The following is a 20499-nucleotide window of genomic DNA, read 5'->3' as shown; positions in this document are numbered from 1 at the left end:
TCCAATCTTATAGCTTCCCTGGGCCACATTGGAAGAAGAATTATTTTCTTGGGCCACACATAAAATACACTAACAATAGCTGATAAGCTAAAAAAAATTCGCAACAAAAAAATCACATAATGTTTTAAGAAAGTTTATGAATTTACGTTGGGCCACATTTAAAGCCATCCTAGGCCACATGTGGCCCATGGGCCACAGGTTGTACAAGCTTGTTATAGATTATGTCATTGTGTAGTTATGGTTTCTAACATTTTCACTAATAAGACTTCCGTTACTGTGGGACTCCTGGTAAGGTATTTCTGAGTTTGCCTATAGATAGGATACATTTGTTAATTTCTCATGAAGTATTGAAAAGCATTTTACATTTCTTTACTTTTGGAAATCTATAGTTAACTGAGATTCCAGTGTTCTCAGAATCATTGATACAGAACTATATAGTGTTGGAACTCTGCCCAGGAATTTCATTTTACAGGTGAGGAAGGTGTTGGCAGCCACTTAAATCTAAATCTTTCCACACATGCCCCAGATACAAAACAGCTCAACAAGAAAGCAAATAAAAGCACACATAACCCAGGCCTCCAGTATAATTAGCAAACGGGGAGTAATACAAACTTCAATGCAAATGGGGAAATAAACATCCAAAGCCAGCAGAGTCAGCTCTGGAGTTGACACTGGAGCTGAGAGTCAGATGGAGACTGGGTAGAAATGAAGAGAGTATAGCTGAGACCCAGCTGAGGCAGAAAGCAGATAAGAATCATCTTTAGTGAAAAAGGGGCCTCATTCTTAGTCGAGAAATATGAGAACAGAAGTGAGACTTGGTGGATTTCGAGAATTTAAAGAAAGGAGCTTGAAAGTATGTGGGGCTTTAGGTGATACAGTTGGATGGTGCTACTTTTGGGAGAGACGGGGGAGGCATCCCTCAGAGGCTTGGCAGTGAAGGAAAAGGACAAAGCAGAGGAAATTAAGGGTGCCCAGAAACAAAGAACAGCATCGGATCAGGAGACTTATCTACTCACCAAAAAAGATAGCACTTAGAAAAGTCAATGCAGAAACCTGGTAAACCACACAGATGCCTCACCTCTTCTTCCCTAGTAGCATCTATTATTGCTATCCAGGAAAATCCAAGACATTTAAAAATGAATTGAAATGACAAGTAACATCCATTAAAAGCTACTATAGGAAAAATTTAGGAAGTCAGAGTCAGAGTTTTCAGCAGCAGAAAGCAATAACCACACTCCATCATGAGTTGAATATCTATATTACAAGCATTTGCAGATACAATAAACGACCTTAATGTATTTTTTTTTTTTTTTGAGACTCACTTCTTCACCAGGCTGGTGTGCAGTGGTGCGATCTTGGCTCACTGCAACCTCCACCTCCCAGGTTCAAGTGATTCTCAGGCTTCAGCCTCTTGAGTAGCTGGGATTACAGGTGTGCACCACCTGCTCACTTTTGTATTTTTAGTAGAGACAGGATTTGCCATGTTGGCAAGGCTGGTGTCAAACTACTGGCCTCAGGTGATCTGCCTGCCTCGGCCTCCCAACATACTGGGATTATAGGCATGAGCCACTGTGTCTGGCCACAATAAAGTACCTTAAATCAGAAATTTTAAAACTATATTAAAAATGGGCAAAAAACTAGGAAGTTAGGGAATGAGAGTTGGCCAAACTGAGGAGAGAAAGAAGGAAAAGGTAGTTCTTTTAAGGTTGAGGAAAGTGAGACCCAAATGTGGCTGATTGTCCGATGTCCTACAGCTGATGAGTGGGAGAAAGAGGTTCCAGCTCTGGACTCTTCTGTTGTCTTGCTGTCTAGTCTCCAAAGCCTTCTGCTTGGGATGGTGCTAACGGGCTGGAGGTGGGCGCTCATCTGTATCTTGGTCATACTTTGTGCTTTTTGCGTGACCTGGGCACCTACTCCTGTATTCTTCATTTTCCTTGGGTGAAAAATGGGGCTTATTGCTTGCCTTGTATGGTTGCTGCAGAGATGAGGTATAATTAATGTTCATAAAGCATCTTGTACAGAGCCACGCACATGGGAAGCACTTGGTAAGAATGAGTGACCTGCAGTTCGTATTTTAGATATTCTCATAGTGGCTCATTTTCCAGCTTGTTGCTTCAAGCTGAGGGCTTGGGGAGATTACCTCCCAACCTCCCCACTGCTGCCACTATGAAAGCAGTTTTCTCTCCTAGATATTACTGATTCTACTGAGTTTATGGGCCAGCAAAGTAGTCAGGCTGTTGATAGACCAGGTGTAAGCCTCGTCAGTGTGGTAAGCCTGTTTGCAGTTAAGACTTTGAAGACTTTGGGGTTTTTTTCCTCAGTTTGAATCACTTTGCAGTTGCAGGAGCGGTATTTTGAGACACCACTTAGTCTCCCAGAGAACCTCCTTCATCCCTTTCTCTTTGTTCTCTATCGTCTCCTCTCATTATGTTTTGTAACTGTTAAGCTTTTTTTGAAGGACAGGTATTTTCCTTATGTAATATTTCTACCTTTTCCTTGTTCAAGCGCTAGGATAATTTCCATTTCCATAAAGAATAACGTGTAGTATTTTCCACCATACGACAATTCAGATTTCATTTTATGAAATGTTGCATTTCATGTAAACTGTGCTTTTTATATCAGGAAGACTTTTACGTTTATCTGAGGGTCTTATTTTAATATATGTTTGGGAAAAGAATATTGTCTTCCTAAAACTGGCCAAATATTTTTCATTAATCTTGAAAATTACAACCAAATGACATTGTTGAGTTAGTATTATTAACGTAATGGAAAGTGGTCTGTATGTCACTATCTAAAGCTTTAAGAATTTTAGCATATTTTGCAGTTAAAGTAGAAATGCAAAATCATATTACAACTAAGATAGTTAAGTATGTCATTTAATAGGCTACGTAGTTAAGGGACCCGAATTTATGGTCATAATTGGTTGTAGCAAAATTTTTCAGACTAAACTGGTCCTTGCAGCCAGGATTTAAAAAAAAATACACAGTGTATTGTTTATTTCACCTTGATATTGTGAGCCAGACTGTTTCTTAAATGGTATTTTAGTTTTGAAGAGCATAGCAAAGAAGTACATCATCTTCAAAAGGATTTCACTCCTATTTGGATGCACTAAGATCTTTTCAATACTTAGGGATAATTGCTCTTATGAAAATGGTAGCAGAGTGAGGTGGGAGCACAGAGGAGGGGATGAGTGGTCAGGAATGGCTTCAGTTGGAGTCTTCAAGATTGAGTATGCCTGGAACCTTGGGAGGTGAGGCTGGGCAGTGAGGCTGGCGGTCTTTGGGAAGGAGGTAATATATGTGCAGAGACTGAGTCATGCAAGAATACATATGTATGTATGTTCAGCCAGCCATGAGGCACTCAGTGCGGCTGGAGTGCAGGAGGACGGAGGGGCAGTGAGGCTGCCGAAGGAAATTGGTGTGGTTGTGAAGCTCCTAATGTGTCAAACCAGCATGTGTGGACTTGATTCTGTGGCCATCGGGGAGCCACCCGAAAGCTTGATTGTTGAAGGTAAAGAAGGGGTTGGTGACAGAAAAACTGGAAGGAGAGACAACAGCAGGAAGACCATTTGCATGGTTCTCATGAAAGTCCCCATGAGAGACAGGAGGAATGTAGGGGCCTGGGCAAGGCAATAGCAGAAGACAAAGAGAAACTGACTCGAAGGAGATGGTTCTTGAGTTTAGACAATAGGAAATATAGGATAGTGTGGGAGAGACAAGCCAGATAGGGAGTCAAGAAGATTCCAGTGTCTAGTTCAGCCTTGTAACAGGAAAGTGAGTCCATTATAAACAGTGAGAGGAAAAAGATGTTCTAAGCCTGAATTCTGAACCCAAAGAATGATTTCTTTATGTTTAGATTATTGTTTTCTTCAAAGTGGCACTTTGTAATCCATTGGTGACCTCTTTTATATAGTTTTGTTTAGGCTGAAACAAATAATATACTTTCGTATTAAATATATTTTCAAATAAAAGGAAGTAATCAAATTAGTTTCCGGGACTTTATTTTATTTTTAAAATCCTGCAAGTCATTGCTCATTAGAGGCAGGTCTGTCTGAGCCCTCTTAGGAGCAGAGATGTAATGGAACAAGTATTGTGTTTCTCACAGTACTACTCTGACAATGATGATCATTACAAAAATGAACAGTTATTTAGTATAGTTACTTAGTGTTGGGCACTTGGGTGTGCTCTTTAGCTATCTTAATCTGCCCTGTGACTTGGCCATGGTGTTGGCTTCTGGCTTACAGATAAAGACACAGACTTCAAGTTTTTGTTAACTTGCAAGGCTACCCAGGTGGTAAGTGGATTTGGATCCAGTAGTTTGACTCAAGGCTCCAACCTCTAGTTACATTGCCTTTAACTTCCCTGTGACTCTTTGATTTTAGGCCAGACTGTTCCTGTATGTACCTTTATAGAATTTGACAGGATTGAAAAAAAAAATCTTTGAAACTTTCCCTATGTATAAAATGAGACTTTTGGGTAATATTACAGATTTTGATTTCTTAAACTTGTAGGAAAAATACCAATTTCGGAATTGCTTTCTATTCTAGAGAATGGAGAATAGTTAATTTATATATAATATTAATTGTTTAATAAAGTTCCTGTATTACCACAAAATACATAATGCTGTTTATTTACAAAACAGCATTTTATAATTTTATAAAAATATTTATAAAATAAATAATGTTAGCTATAAGTGAGACCCCCTTAAAAATATTTATTTCTGTATTTAGAAATTTAGCTATAAGAGCATTCGTTTGCTTTGTATAATACCAAAACTGGAAACAGGCTAAAAATATCAAAAAATAAGAAATTGATTAATGAAGATTTATTCATATAATCCATATAATAGATTGTAATTCTGCCAGTAACTTGATTCATGGCATTAATATTTAGGTAAAGAAAATATTCATATGTCTTTTTTTCATGTTATCTTTATAATTGAAAAAGCTTTTTATAAAAATGCCATTAAGAACAGGGATTGACAGGCTTTTTCTGTAAAGTTCTAGGTAGTAAATATTTAAAAGCTTTGCAGACAGAGGCAATATGGCAGATATTCTGTAGGTATATAACTGTGTAAAAGTGTAAACATCAAGCTTAGCTTATGGGCTGTACATAAACAGATGCTGGATTTAGTCTGCAGTAGTTTGCTGACTCCCAATTTAGGGTGTATGGGTTTCTCTCCACCCCACCAAATTCATATACAAGTAAAGGAAAAAGGCATGCAAGACCATATGTCACTGGGACATGTGCTTTTTATTTTAATTACTGTCATTATCTGCCTTCATCTTCTAAATTTTCTGTAATATGCTTAACTTACATACTTAGCAAAATAACTTTTTGTTTTTTAGCAAAACATTAATCTTTCTGCATACTATAGGTGTCTTCTGTATGTCTGTTTGGGTTTCAGAGCTACCAACCCAGAATGAAGTGACACCTTTCCTTCCCCATCCAAACTCTAACAAGGGAGTTAGGGGAAAGAGTTGGTTTATTTCTTAGCCAATTTTATTGTATCCAAGGTTTTCTGCTAATATAAAGCCAAAATTGTTTTTACTGTACTATACTTTTTTTCTTGAGATATTACATTAAAAAGTCATTTTGAAATAACTGTATATTCACATGTAGTTTCGAAATAACACAGAGGTGGGCGATCGGGGCAGGAGGATCACTTGATGCCAGGAGTTTGAGACCAGCAGGAGCAACACAAGGAGACCGTGTTTCTACAAAAAATTTACTAGGTGTGATGGAGCTTGCCTGTAATCCTGGTTACTTGGGAGGCTGAGGTGGGAGGATCATTTGAGCCCAGGTAGGTTGAGGCTGCAGCAAACCATGATCATGCCACTTCACTTCAGACTGGACAGCAGAGCAAGATCCTATCTCTAAAAGAGAGAGAGAGAAAAGGAAATAATTCAAAGATATTCTGAATACCCTTCACCCATTTTCCAAAGGGTAACATCTTGTATAACTCTACAGTAATATCACACCAGGAAATTGATATTGATACAAGGCACAGACCTTATTTGGATTTCACCAGTATTACATGCACTCATTTGTGTGTGTACTTAGTTCTGTGCGGTTTTATCATGTGAAGATTCATGTAACCACCACTCTATTGCAGTGAAAATACAGGACAGTTTATCACAAGTTTCCCTTTGCTATCTTTCTGTGACCACAGCCACTCCTTGCTGCACATCCAACTCCTGGCAACTACTAATCTGTTCTCCATCTGTATAATTTTGTCGTTTTATAAAAACTATATGCATAGAATCATACAGAGTATAAACTTCGGAAATTGGGTTTTGTGTGCTCTTCCAGTCTTTTAACTAGTTGTAGGTAGATTTCTCACTTTTAATTATTGATATGTTAAGGCTTAAGTCTGCCATTTTTTGGTTTTCTGTTTGTTTCTTCTGCTTTTCATTTCTCTTGTTTCTCTTTCTTTCCTATGTGTTACTTGAACATTTGTTAGAATTCCATCTTGATTTACTTATAATATTTTTTAGTTACTTTGTATAGTTTTCCTATAGGTTGCTCTAGGTATTGAAATAGGTATACACAACTTATCACAGTCTATTTTGTTCACAACATTTTGCCACTTCTAGTCAAGTATAGACACCTTACTCCCATTTAGGTCCTTTTAGCCTCCTTGCTTAAGTGCAGTTGTTTAAATATTTTACATACTTTGAGCATTACATCAGTTGGTATTGTATTTTTTATGCTCCCACTATCAAATGTCATTTAAGAAACTCATGAAAGGAATAATCTATTATATTTACCTGTATATTCACTCATCTCTGTATTCTCTTTGCTTTTTGAAGTTCTAAGCTTTTTTTCTGTTATCTTTTATCTTCTGTTCCTTTCTGTATAGAAAGCTCCCATTAGCTACTCCTTAAAGATAGGCTTGCAAATGACAAATTCTTAATTTTTTTAACTTTTAAAATTTATTAATATGAGAATATCAGAGTGTCTTTATCTTCCCTTCTGTTTTGAGGTGTTTTTTTTTTTTCTTTCCAGATACAGGATTGGTGGTTGGCAATTCTTTCCTTTGAGGGCTTAAGATATGTTGTGCCATTTCTTTCTGGCTTCTATCATTTCAAATGAGAAATCCATTTTCATTTGAATTGGTGCTTCCTATAAGTAATATGCTGTTTTCCAGCTTTTCTTTTTTTAACTTTAGTTTTCACAAGTTTAATTATAACGTCTTTGGCCATGGATTTCTTTTATTTATTTTATTTGGGGTTTGCTTAGCTTGGGGATATGTAGGTTTATATCCTTCACCAAATTGTGAAAGTTTTCAACCATTTTTTTCTCCAAATACTTTTTCAGTCCCACTCTCTCTCCCAGTGAAACTGTGATAACATGAATGTTGGCGCTTTTGTCATTTTTTTCACAAGTTCCTGAGAGTTTTATTTTTAAAAGTTAGTTTTCTTTCTCTCATTCAGAGGGTGCACATTCTGTTGATCTGTCCTCAGATTCAGTGGTTCTGTCCTGTGACATCTGTACTCTGCTATTAAGCCCATCCAGTGAGTTATGGTTATTGTATTTTCTAGTACTAAAACTTTCCTAAAACTTCTGTTTCTTTGCTGAGATGTTCTATTGTTTCATTGGCTTCAAGAGAATTTATAATTACTTGAAGCATTTTTCTGATGGCTACTCGGGTAATTCCAACATCAGATTCAACTCATTATATACATTTTAATGCAAGACAATATTTAAATCATGAAGAACCAGTTGCTTCACTATTTCCTATGTGCTTCATGTTGTGCTGAGTGTTTTTTGTGGATTATCTCATTTAATGTGGACAACAGTCCTGTCAGGTAGTGTATTTGTCAGGAGAGGCTAGTTATGCTGAAGTAACAAACAGTTACAAAATTGTAGTATCTTAACACAACATTTATTTCTGAATAGAATTAGTAGTGCAGGGAGAGGAAGTTGAGGCATTAATAATACAGAAATGTGATCATTTTCTGTAGGGTTTTTCCTATTTATGGAACATGAACAATATGCTATGGAATACATTGATCATAGAACTGGAGACTAACACAGTTCTGCTTCATGGAGATACGTTTTTTAAAAAAAATCCTGTGTCTTTGAATAGGTTCTTGCTGTATTCTGTATTGAGAAGTATATCCCACTTTTTCAGAAGAGTTTAGAGTATTGTATAAAGAACTTTGCAATATAAGCATCAAGTTAGTAGCATAACATTTCAAGATTACAGTTGAACAGCAGAGAGAAGAACAGGAAGGGAAAAAACATCAGGCTAACGAGGAGTGTCAAGGAAAGAGAAGGGCACTAAATAGCAACTGAAATGTTCTGAGGTCTGCTTTGTACCAGGTGAGACAAGACAGATGTGTTCCAGAGACCTTTGATTTGTGAACACAAGTGAATAGCTAAACTAGGCTTATTCTGCCTACAGTTTGTTCCGTTGAAGCAAAGATTGCATATGCATTCCATTACTCAGAGCCCAGGCCAAGGCAGGTAATAACAGAACCGTTAATTGGTGTAGGCCAGGTGCAGTGGCTCACACTTATAATCACAGCACATTGGGAAACTGAGGTGGGAGGATTGCTTGAGGTTAGGTGTTCAAGACCAGCCTGGTCAATGTAGTGATCCTTCTTTTCTACAAAAAAGCAAATTAAAAAAAAATTGTGTCACCTCTGTCTTTGTAATTTTTGTTAACCAATATTAAATAAGCATGCCTCCTAAACAGATGTGCATTTAATTCTGGTTTAGTTATTTCAAATACCGGTTAGGAGTTCTTAAATATGTAAGATATATACATTTTAATAAAACCAAGTGGACTGACAAATATTTGAAACTGTTTAGAATAAGCCTGTATGCTATTTAGTTGAATGAGAAATTAATTTTAAAATAAAATGCAATTTCTAGGTGCATCAGCCACAAAGAGAGTTCTTTTTTCAGTTTTGTTAAAATGAAAACAAGTCATTTTGAGAAATCAGGAGATAGCCTTTTAAATCAGGAAATGCATCGCACAAAAGTCATTTATTTATCTCACCTGGTGGGTAAAACATTATGAATAATTTATTGAAAATTAAATTGATTCTTTACATGTATTAATTTTAATAAACAGATTTATGGCAACTAGTTACAAAAATGGTAATGTGCCCTGTTATGAGATTGATTGCTGAGAAAAATGGAGCATAGGGTTATAATGTCCACAAAGCTTCCACATAGCATTTGGCTTACAAACTTGCTCTTTTATTTAATGAGCTATTAATATTAACAGGTTCTGCTGATTATTGCATCATTCAGGCATGGATAAACATTCCCTTTGAAGCATACATTATAAAAATTATAAGTTTGGGAACTTAGTAGAAACTTTCTGGGGGCAAGATTTCTGAATCTCTATTACTGCCATTTCTTAGGTATTGAAGAGATGAGAACAGCTTCCCTGGATGATACATATTTGAGCAGAATTTATAATTTCACTACCTAGAAGAAAAATTATTTAGGCAGTCCAAGATTGACCGATTGATCATTTTATTCATTCGACAAATATTTATTGATGACTTTTATATCCTTAGTGCAAGGATACACAAGTGATTGGGCAGTTTTGAAGGATTTGGCCTGTAATGGGCTACCTCTAGTCTTTATAGACATCCGGAGAGGTTCTTACCTTAAATAGGAGAGGGTAGCATTTCCTTTTACATTCCTACTAACAAGATTCACCCTTAGATGTATGTGAAAAAATTTTTTTAATGATGCGGTAAAATAAAAAGTAATGTATCTTCATCTTTTAATAGTTTAAAACAAGGAGGTAATTAGATAGAAGTGTTACTGTTTGGTTTCATCGTCTGATCATGGGAGAGGAAATAACTTAGAAGGAGGGCTGTGAGTTCTGCAGTGTGACGTTGGGGTTGTAATACACATCATGGTTGTATTTTCAGTATTTGACATTCACTGGGTATTGCCAGCTGCTGTGCTTGGTGCTTTACCTACATTTATTACGTTTAATTCTTATAAAAATCCTCTGAAGTGCAAGTTATTTCCTTTTCACAAAAGGAAAGGTAACCGAAGTTTTAAGTGACTTGTAGAGTGTATATGCACTGCATATGGGAGGACTGGCAAAAGAAAAATTTTAGTTTGTTTTGTGACTGGCTCTTGATTATGAATTTCAGTAGGATTTAGGATAATTCTCTTTTTTTAAAAAATGACATTAGTGACCATTATTAAGATACTTGATTGTCCTGATTTCTCATACCTTTTACAGCAGGGGTCTTCAACCCACCAGTCCATGTGCGGGAGCAGGGGAGCAGGTATTACACCCTGAGCTCTGCCTCCTGTCAGATCAGCCACAACATTGGATTCTCATAGGAGCATGAACCCTACTGTGAACTATGCATGCGAGGATCTAGGTTGCCCTCTTTATGAGAATCTAATGCTTGATAATCTGAGGTGGAACAATTTCATCCCCAAACCGAGACCATCCCCACCACCCCTACCCTGGTGGAAAAATTGTTTTCCACAAAACCAGTCCCTTGTGCCAAAAAGGTTGGGGACCACTGTCTTAGAGCATCTTTGGGATTCTCTTTTCCTGTTATTTGAATACTCCCTCCAGAAATACAATTCAGTGTGGGAATTGGTGAGATGACTCTTCTGAGCCTTCATGAAGTGCACTTTGGGTTAATCCATAGAGGAAGCAGCCCCTAACAAGCATCTTACTTGTTAGGAGGAAGGGAGAAGATGGAGGAGTGAATGCAGCAGGCCAGTCCTCACCCCTTTGAGGCTGAGCTATTGCTGCCTATTTCTTTAGTGAATGGGACAGCAAGACCAGGCGGCCTGGGGAGAGGCCTGTGCTGGACCTACCGGCTTTCCTTGACCTTCTCCTCACTGTTGCCCCCTAGCTCCCTACTCTGGGTGGTTTCAGTGCCTCTATAGTTTCTTAACTGAGAATGTTAATTTCTGCAATCCCTCTTTCCTCTCATTTTTATTGCGTCTTCAGGGCAGACATGGGGAAAGGAGGCCAGCAGCACAGGTCATCTCTTTGTCTTGGCAGAAGCCGTGTTTTGTTCTTTCTAGTCATACTGTCTTCAAATAAGACCATACCAATCAGGATCTATTTATTACATTTTCCATTTTCTTGTCTTTTGCCTTGGCTAAAACTTCTAAGTTGGTTTTGAAAAAAGAAGTGATTGTTGGTATCTGTGCATTGTTCCCTGCTGATGATGGGAATGTTTCTCTTATTTCATTGTTCAATATCATGTTGACTTCTGATTTTTCAAACGATCATTCTTGGCTCTTCATTCTTAGCTCTTTGGTAAAGAAATCTTTTTATTTACTGAAAGCTGTTTTAAGATCAGAAACAAGTGTTGAACTTTATAAATGCTGTCTGCAGTGTCTGTGAAGATGGCCCTGTCGTTTTTTTTTCTCTGACTTATCAAATGATGTCAGATTTCATAATATCCAGTCTTTGTTTTTACAATATTTGATCTTAAATGTTTTCTATTAATATATGCTGGATTTGATTTGTGATATTTACAATTTTTACATTTAAATTCCTATATGAGATGATAGAATTCTTTGTATATTTTTGGTTGTTTTTCGGTGGACTCTTTGGGAGTTTTGATATCAGGGTTATCAAAATGAATTTGGAAGTTTTTATACTTCTCTCTTATGGGACAGCTTAAATAATTTGAGAATTTTGTGTTCTTTGAAGATTTTCAATAGAACTTGCCACTAAAACACTGTGAGCCAGGTACTTCTCTGCATGAGATAGTACTTTGATGGCTTTTATTTTCTCACTGTTTTTTTTTGTGTGTGTGTGCCTCTTATTCAATTTGTCTTTAAAAGGTACTAATGCTTGGACTTACTCATTTTTTTTCTGGTTTATTAATTCATTTTAGCTTTACTTTTATTACTTTTCTCTGGTCCCTGCCGTGTCCACCTTCCTGCTATTAGAGGTCCTTTGTCCTGCAGTGCTTAAGGCTGGACTCCCAGCCAGTGGAGTGCACTGCCCAGGTGACAGAGGTTTAGAGTCTTGGCCTCTGGAAGAAAGATATAGAAAGATGGTGGCCGGGCTAAAATATCTGAAGATTGGTGATATAGTGGGCAGAGGCTAAGAGTAGCTAAGGGGTAGGGCAGAGGTCTGCTCTGTGAGGTTGAGGCAGGCTCCAGGTCTTGGGCACAAAGGGTTGGTGGGAGAGCTAGAAATCATTTGAATATCTTTTGCGCAGGTGGATTATGTTTCTTGAAACAAATCAGTTATGTCAGGAATTCAGATTCAACAAATGTGTCAGTTTCTCCTTGATTTTGGTAATTGTTTTAATGTTTATTGCTCTAGTGAGTTTTTATCTAATTTTTCATGGAAATTATTGAGAAACTGGAAGAGGCTTTGGTGGGGGTGGTTAGCAAGGTGCTTCTTTGCGCTTGGCTTATGGAATGTGCAATTGGAAATGCTCAGTAGGTATTTAATCTCCTCTCAAACAAAATAATTTGAAGAACTTTAGCATTTTCCTTTTTCATGTAATAACATAGATTTATTATAAATAAGTCTAAGTTTTTCTGACAGTTGAGTTTGCAGGACTTCTATTTGCTTCTACTGCTAGAGGTTGATAGAGTTCCATTTCTAGAAATTTATCTGTAATTCTAGTTTACAGTATTTCAGAATTACCAGACCTTTCGTTCTATTTGATGCTTCTACCTCCGTACTCCCCGCTTTCCCCCTCCTTCTCTGTGTCTGTGAAGTAACACATAGTTAAGATGATCTCTGAGGTTCCTTTGGTTGATACTCTATGATTCGGATTTTCGTGTGTGGAAATCTAAATGAGAATGTCTTAGAAAAGCTGCTTACCACACCTGGTCTGCTGTTACTACATACGTTTGTTTTCACTGGTCTTTATTAGATACCCACAGTTCTGTTAGGTGGAGTTCAGAACAATGAAAAGGCATCAACTCTGCTTCTAAGGATCTTGTGATCACCAAGGGATATTGGCAAGAAAGGAAAAGAGGGTTATGTTGGTTTTAGTGGCGGAAATTGTCCACCCGAATGGCATAGCCTGAAGATTGGTGAGGTTATTCCATATGGCTAGAAGGAAATGAAAAGCTTATTTGCTTTTCTCATTTTTCCCCCTCTTCTATATATTCTTATCGCTTTCCCAATATAAAATAAATGATGGGAGTTGATCCTGTTTATGGTATGTGGCTTAGGGCATGGGAAGCTTCACCTTATTTTTTCCTTCTTGAATTGAACATGAAATTCTAATACTATAGGGCACAGGAGAGACCAAGGTTTATGAAGCCTGCATATCTGTGAATCTTAAGTAGAGCTCCTCAATTATTAGGGGCTCAACTTCTTCTCACTTTTCTGGTCAGTGTGTTACGATAAAGGAAAGCAGCTTTGAGAGATAAGAATCTTAGCTCAGTAGATACAACATGTTGAGGAGGATGTTGAACCATTTATTTTTATAATAAATATGTTTGTTTTAGAAAATTTAGAAAATATTGGCAATAGCTCACAACAGTGATTTTTTTTAATTTGCAATTTTTAATAGTTACAGCAACCACGTGATGTGGTCTCTGTTATCATCCCCATTCTATGGAGGAAGAAACTGAGCTTACAGAGATTACTGTTTTGGTGTTTATTCCATTAATCTTCTCCCTGTATATGCATACACATTTCTTAAATAAGATTTGGATCATCCAAAGCAGGTTTTATGACCTATGCTTTCACTTAGTAAGACATTCTGAGAACATTTCTTTTTGTTATTAAATTGTCGTTGAAAACAGATTTCAATGTACATGTAATATTTTATCTTGTGACGTTTATTTAATTCAGAGTTTTTCAACCTTGGAGCTACTGGCACTTTGGGTTGGCTAATTTTTTGTTCTGGGAGTGTCTCGTGCATTGTAGACTGTTTAGCATAACCCCTGGCCTCTACCCGCTGGATGCCAGTAGCACCTTTCCCCCACCCAACTGTGACAGCGAAAATAACTAGACGTTGCCAAATAAATGTCCCTGGGGGACAAAAATTACCTCTGGTTGAGAACTACTTACTTAACCTTATGTATTTTGTGCTTTTAATAATAATATATCGGTGTGAGTAGACTCCTGGCGAATTTTCTATTTGAAAAAGTAGATCCATGCCATCCAGATTACATTTATCAGCTCCTAATTTCAGCTACTTTAAAAATTAATATATATTTTTCCTTAATAGCAATATTGCTTGAAAGTTGAAAATTTAACAACATTATTTGCATTCATATAAGAGTGTAATTGCCTATCTGCCAGCAGTCTGATGGAAAGGCATGCTGGGCGCTTTGACCACAGTTGTTTTATTGTAGATGAATTCCATTATCTTCATGTCACTTTCTTAAAAAGTTTGGTCATTGAGGCAGCTATAATACCTTGTGCTATTAATGGAAACCAGAAGTTACTCTTTCAACTTGTTTATGTAGTTTTCTTGATACGTTTTGACACTTTAGAAGGATCCATAAAGCCATCTTTCCTACCAAATAGTCATCTTTTTTGTGTAAATAAAATGATCTTTCTGTAATAAAACTGTAGCATACAGTATTAATAGTTAACCATTGTCCTTTTAAGGAAGTAGCATTCTTTCTTGGGGTGAGGCGGGGTGGGCAGTACAAAGCTGGTTGAAGACTTTAGTCTTTGATTAATTTTGAACTTTACCTTCAGGTTCTTTTTTAGACATTCTTTTTTTCTCATCTTGGATCTTTTCTATACTTTATGGAAAACTTTAATCCGAATGTGGCAAATTTGGAGATGTCCTGTTTTATGCATGTACTTTCAGTGATAATGTTACAGTTTCCGATACATGGGAGCATCCAGTAATATGTAGCTCCTGTCTATTTACGATGCCTTTGCTGATGATACCCTGTGGTAATGACTAGAACTGTTCCTTAAAATATTGTTAGTTATATGTTTTTGAGACTCAGATTATGTGTTTTGATTGACTTTATTCATTTTAATTATACTCTTAAAATTTATTTGTATTTGAGTACCAATTGTGTTTTAGCTCTCTATTCTCTATCTTCTTTAATAAATAGTAATAGCGGGGTCCAAAGTGGCTCCCGCCGGAGGTCATGGCGCTCGCGAAGGCGAGGTCATCAGTTCAAGGCTAACCTCATAAGCTCAAACTGATTGGCAAAAAAAAAAAAAAAAAAATAGTAATGGCAAAGAAATATTTTAGTCATAGAGCTTCTACAAATTGAATTATTTGTAAAAAGAGAATTTTTAAAAATGCGAGTTTCCTAAAATTCAGATGTTCTGATACAGGATTTTGATAGCTGTTTTTATATGTTAAGCTTATCAGGTTGACTCCCAATTTTGGATATTTCAATTCCCCGTAGGTAGAGTTCTAGAAAGAATGTTCTAGAGGAAGAAAACCTGTATTTTATAGCTTCATCCCCATGATTGGTTATCGATTTGCCTTTTATTAATAGTTGGTTTTTTACTGTGGAAGTTCAGACTGCATGAAAGGGGGGGGTGTGTGTGTGAGAGAGAGAGAGAATTTCTTTTGAGGATATTAGTGTTTCCCTATTGTATCTAGCTTTAAAACACTGCATATTTATTAAAAGGATTTGCCCCTAGTCAGATGTAGTTGATGACATGAAACCAACTAAACCATTCATCTTACTAAAATTCCTGGAGGTTCAGCTGAGGTCTTTCTCAGGCGAAGCTGGATAGAATGAAGGTCGTCTCCGCAGAGTGAGATGTGGGTGGTCAAGGAGTGCTCCACTGGTGGTGTTTTCTCCCAGTCTCATTTGGGCTTCATAAGATATCTCACCTTTCTCCAATCAGTATATTGAGTATCATTTTATTTTGTAAAAATAAAACAAAACTGACTTTTAATGAAGAATTGGTATCCAGAGGTGACATTTTAAGTTCTGTATAAGTAGTAACAGCAGAAAATGTAATGATCTTTCTCTTAACCCCAGAATTCATGAGACACACATTTTTGAAATGTAAAATTCAAGTCTTCATTTTGACTGTAACGGTGATGCCATATAAAATGTACTAATATGTGAAAGATACGTTTAAATGAGATGAAAAATGTAGAATCCATTCTACACAATTATTTTTGGTTGTAAACACTGAAAAAATCGATTTCTTTTACACAAATTTTAAATTATTAGGTGAAAAGAAATGTAAAATATTCTTGTTGGTATGTAAGACCAAGTTAGGTAAACAAGACTTCCTCTATGAAAATTTACCTCATGGTAACAATGTAACAAAATTACTAAACAGTTTTTCAGGGAGAAATCTTTAATTACCTTAATTTGTTATCCTTAAAAGTAATTTTCTCCCTCCTGAGTCCAAAACTCAGTAAGATTGACCATGAGGTGACATTTGTTTTCAGGTAGTGTTTAGAATTCTGTAGGATGGTATAAAGGACTTGTCTTTAATTAAAAGTGCTCTACACTTAGTAAAAATCTATGTGAGTGAGGAATTGATTCTTTTTAAAAGAAAGCTGCAAATTTTTCTTGTATGGGTAAATGTCACTCTGTTCATATCTTCGCTTAACTGCAAGTCAGGACTTGTACTGTTCCACTAGGTTGTCATAGAAACGCAGTTAACTGTCATCTCAACTCAGACTGTTGATGGTTTTATTTGTAGGTTTGTAGGATTATTAAAATTTAACAAAAACTATTGATTTGCTTTTTATTAATACTGAGTTGTTTACCACGGAAGTTCAAACTGCATGAAAACCTTTTTTCTATATATATTTTTTTTTAGTTAAAGAGAAACTCTATTCTATTCTAGATTTTTAAATGTTTTTTTATTTAAAATGTGATACAGAGTCTGCAACAGCAGAATAACCTCCATGAATCATATTTTTGAATCACTTTGTATTTTCTTTGTTTACAACAAGGAGGAAAAAAACCTTAAAAATTTACCTTTACCCTGCTTTCAACTTAACATAAAAGATACCTGTCAGAAAACTGAAATGGTACATCAAATGCCTAATATTGGAGTTTTCATTTTATTTATGGTTTTTGAAACCCAGTGAGGATGCTTCACTGAACTGTGTTGTGAAAGTATTTATTTTTGTATATTTATGTGTGAGAAATTATTTAGTTTTCACTTATAAGTAAGACAGGAAAACCTTATTTACAGTAACTTTATCTAATGGTCCGTGGATGAGTGCTTTTATGCAAAATAGTCAAGAGGCTAGAATTAACTTTTCACATTGGATGCACATTTGATGTCCAGACTTGAGCAACATGTGGCATCTTATTATAAAGACAAACACTCAGGATTCAATTTGTCTTTTACATGTTTACTTCAGAATGCACACATCATCGGTGCTACATTTAATATTAACTTTGTAATGATTTCTCTTTCTTGCTTGTAGATACATAAGTAGAAGTGTTTGTTTGTTGTTTTTTGTAGTTTTCCTTTTTCAAATTTTTTAAGACTTGGCTAATTATTTTAGATTTTGTATTAAAATCAGGTCAGTTTTGGGGTATAACAGCTCCTTGGGTTGGATAGATTATCACTACCTTTTCATAGAAATGTGTAGGTCCTATGGATACTTCCTTTTGTTGCTATTCTTAAAGTTACTCTTGGAAAGTTAATAATAGGTACATCATCTTTGTTTTTAATACTTGCATCCTAAATAAACAGCTATAGCTTATGTATATCTAGGGAATTAAATTTAACACAGCCCATCAGTAGATATGAAATACTGATTTTAACTGAGCTTATGGCTCTTAAAAGTGTTACCACTATTCTTGTAGCTAGTCTACATGAAGGCCCCCGGTGAGTCTCACCTCCTATTATTCATGCTCTTTGTCTGCCACTCCCACACTGAATCATGGTTGACACATAAGATTGAAAGGATACTGTAGAAATGACAGTGTTCCATCTGAATCCATATGAAACATGGATGGTGCTTCCACTTTGTTTCCTCTTGGATCACTCATTCTGGAGGAAGCCACTGCCATGTTCCGATCAAGCCGCCGTGGAGGGGTCCATGAAGTAAGGAACTGAAGCCTTCTGCCAGCAGCGGGGACCAACCTGCCAGCCATTTGATTGAGCCATCTTGGAAGTAGATCCTCCAACCCCAGTCAGGCCTCCGATAGTTGCAGCCCTGGCTGACATCTTGTCTGCCATCCCATGAGAGATCCTCAGTGAACCATTCAGCTAAGCTACTTCTGACTTGATTACCTTTAGAAACTGTAAAATAGTACATATGTATTGTTGTTTTAAATCAGTACATTTTGGTGGCCAGGAGTGTTGCACATGCTTGTAGTCTTAGCTACTTAGAAGGCTGAGGTGAGAAGATCTCTTGAACCTGAGTTTGAGTGCAGCCTGGGCAACATAATGAGTCTCTGTGGAAAATAATAATAAAAGAAGTAAATCAGCAATTGTTGGCATAATTTGTTATGCAGCAGTAGTTAGCTAATGTACCTGCTAAATAAACACACTTTAAAACATTTTCTATCGATCACATAGTTTATCATTATTTATAGGTTTAGAATAGGCTTCTGTTGTGGTTCGTTAGAGGCATTTTCATAGGAGATTTTGGAGATAGTGACTTTAGAGCACACATAGCTGAATTTTAGCTGCTCCTCTACCCACTGTATGTCTTGAGGAAATTACTTAAAATCTCTGATCACCAGTTTTTACTGAAAAATCTGTAAAATGGGATAATTATACTCACAATAGGGTTTGTTTGTTTTTCTTTTAAGTTAGGATTTAATGAGATATCTGATGTTAAGTCTCAAGCATGATGCTTGACATATTCTATCATTTCCATTAATTCAAAAATTAACCTCTTTCCATGTGAAGATGCAGCCCCTTGCCCCAGAGATGAAGACTTCTGTAAGGATTTGAGTTTACAGTCTCTGTCTAGCGTGTCCCATCAGTTTTATCATCTTCAATAGGCAGAGCTCTTATTACTCTACAAGTCTTTTTTCTTTTGCCTAATTTTCTTTTTACTATGATGCACTGTGGGTGTGACTTCATATTTCTCCTGCTTATTGCAGAGCTCCTTGAGTTGGTAGGTTGATGTCTTAACAGTTTTGGAAAATTCTGTTGTTACCTCTTTAAATGTTGCTCTGTTCCTTTCCATTTTTCCCTATCCTTCTGGGACTGTAATGAAAAGTATGTTAGACCTTTTCACTTTGTTTTACAAGACTCATACATTCCTTTATATATTTCCCTTCCATTTTTCTTCTCTGGGGTTCCCTTTGGATATTTTTTTTACTCATTTTTCATTTCAAATATTTTGTCTTCTGTTTTGCTAATCTTCTATTAAACCACCTATGGACATCTGAATTCAGTTAACATCATTTTCAGTGTAAAAATTTTTATTTGATTCTTTTTTTTTTTTTTTTACAAATTAGAATTCTGTTGAAAATTTCTAAGTCACCCATTTGTTTGATTTTATTGTTGTTTTTCATTGTGAGTTTTGATCGTTTGGTCCCGTCTTATGGCATACCTCGTAGTATTTTATTGAATCCTTAGTATTGTACATCAAAAATTGTAGAGGCCCCAGTCGTTTTCTTTCTCCAAAGAGGAGTCACTGTTTCCTTCGCTAGACAGGTATGTTGGTGGTTGCATACCTTACTCCAATCAAAGATTGAGCTGAGTCAAAGCTCTATGGGAGTTTGTTACGTTTTTGTGTCCTCTGGGGACCAAGGGTTCCAACTGAGACAGTGATATTCACAAGGATTCAATTTCCCAATGCTTCTTGAACTCTTACTCTTAACTTCTTAACACATCAAGGCAGCTGGTTTGCATTTTTGTTGTTGTTGTTGTTTAGCTTTTTAGCTTCATCCTGTGCAGCTTTAGAAATTGATAGTTGTCTTACAGGGAAAAGTAGCTGTGTAACAAGCTCAGGTCTCTGCCTCTCTTCCACGGGGATCTTGGCCCCTCAAGTCTCCAGTTTTGTCACTCCATCCCTGCAGGTACTGAAGGTGTGCTGCTTTCCTAACCCCAGAGCTTGGGTCGTTGGCTTCTTGTCCTACACCCAGAATTAGTAAATGCCTCTATGGGAGGAGGCATGCTCACTTCTCTGCTGCCCTGGAATCTTGACCCTTCTAGTCGAGGTTGCTTAGCGGCCCTTTGATGCTTTGGCTAGATGTTGTATATTGCATTAAGCCTTTCCAGTTATTTGTGGTGGGAGCACTGATGCCCTCAAGCTACTCTAATATTAGCTGAAGGGTGAAGACTATGCAATTGTGGTGGTTTGTATGGTGTTCTGACTTTAATGTTGTCAGCTGTTGTCAATGGGTACATTATTTTTATGGACTTCTCTTTTGGCTGGCTTTTAGCCATCACAGTTTTATTGAAAACTTTTTGTTTCTCATTACTTATTGATGTAAAATAAAATCTCACTCTGAATCATTATTGTAATAATTTTTACAACTCTCCTTGATTTATTAATTCATGGCCATCATAGTAAATATTGATTACTAGCTTTATTCCATAACTGTGAGGATTAAGAATATTTTATGAAGCCGTACCAAGTAGTAAGGTTGAGCGCGTTAAGTTAGTGGTACTATAACACTAAGTCTGTAT

General features: G+C 36.5%; 1 protein-coding gene across 2 annotated transcripts in view; it reads left to right on the top strand.

Moving 5' to 3' along the window:
• Positions 1–20499, top strand: part of VPS41 (VPS41 subunit of HOPS complex) — a 170898-nt gene that overhangs the window by 12253 nt on the left and 138146 nt on the right. The window lies entirely within an intron of this gene.

This window comes from Callithrix jacchus, chromosome 11 (assembly GCF_049354715.1).
Source record: "Callithrix jacchus isolate 240 chromosome 11, calJac240_pri, whole genome shotgun sequence".
NCBI lineage: Eukaryota > Metazoa > Chordata > Mammalia > Primates > Cebidae > Callithrix > Callithrix jacchus.
This window is presented reverse-complemented; position numbering and strand designations above follow the sequence as displayed.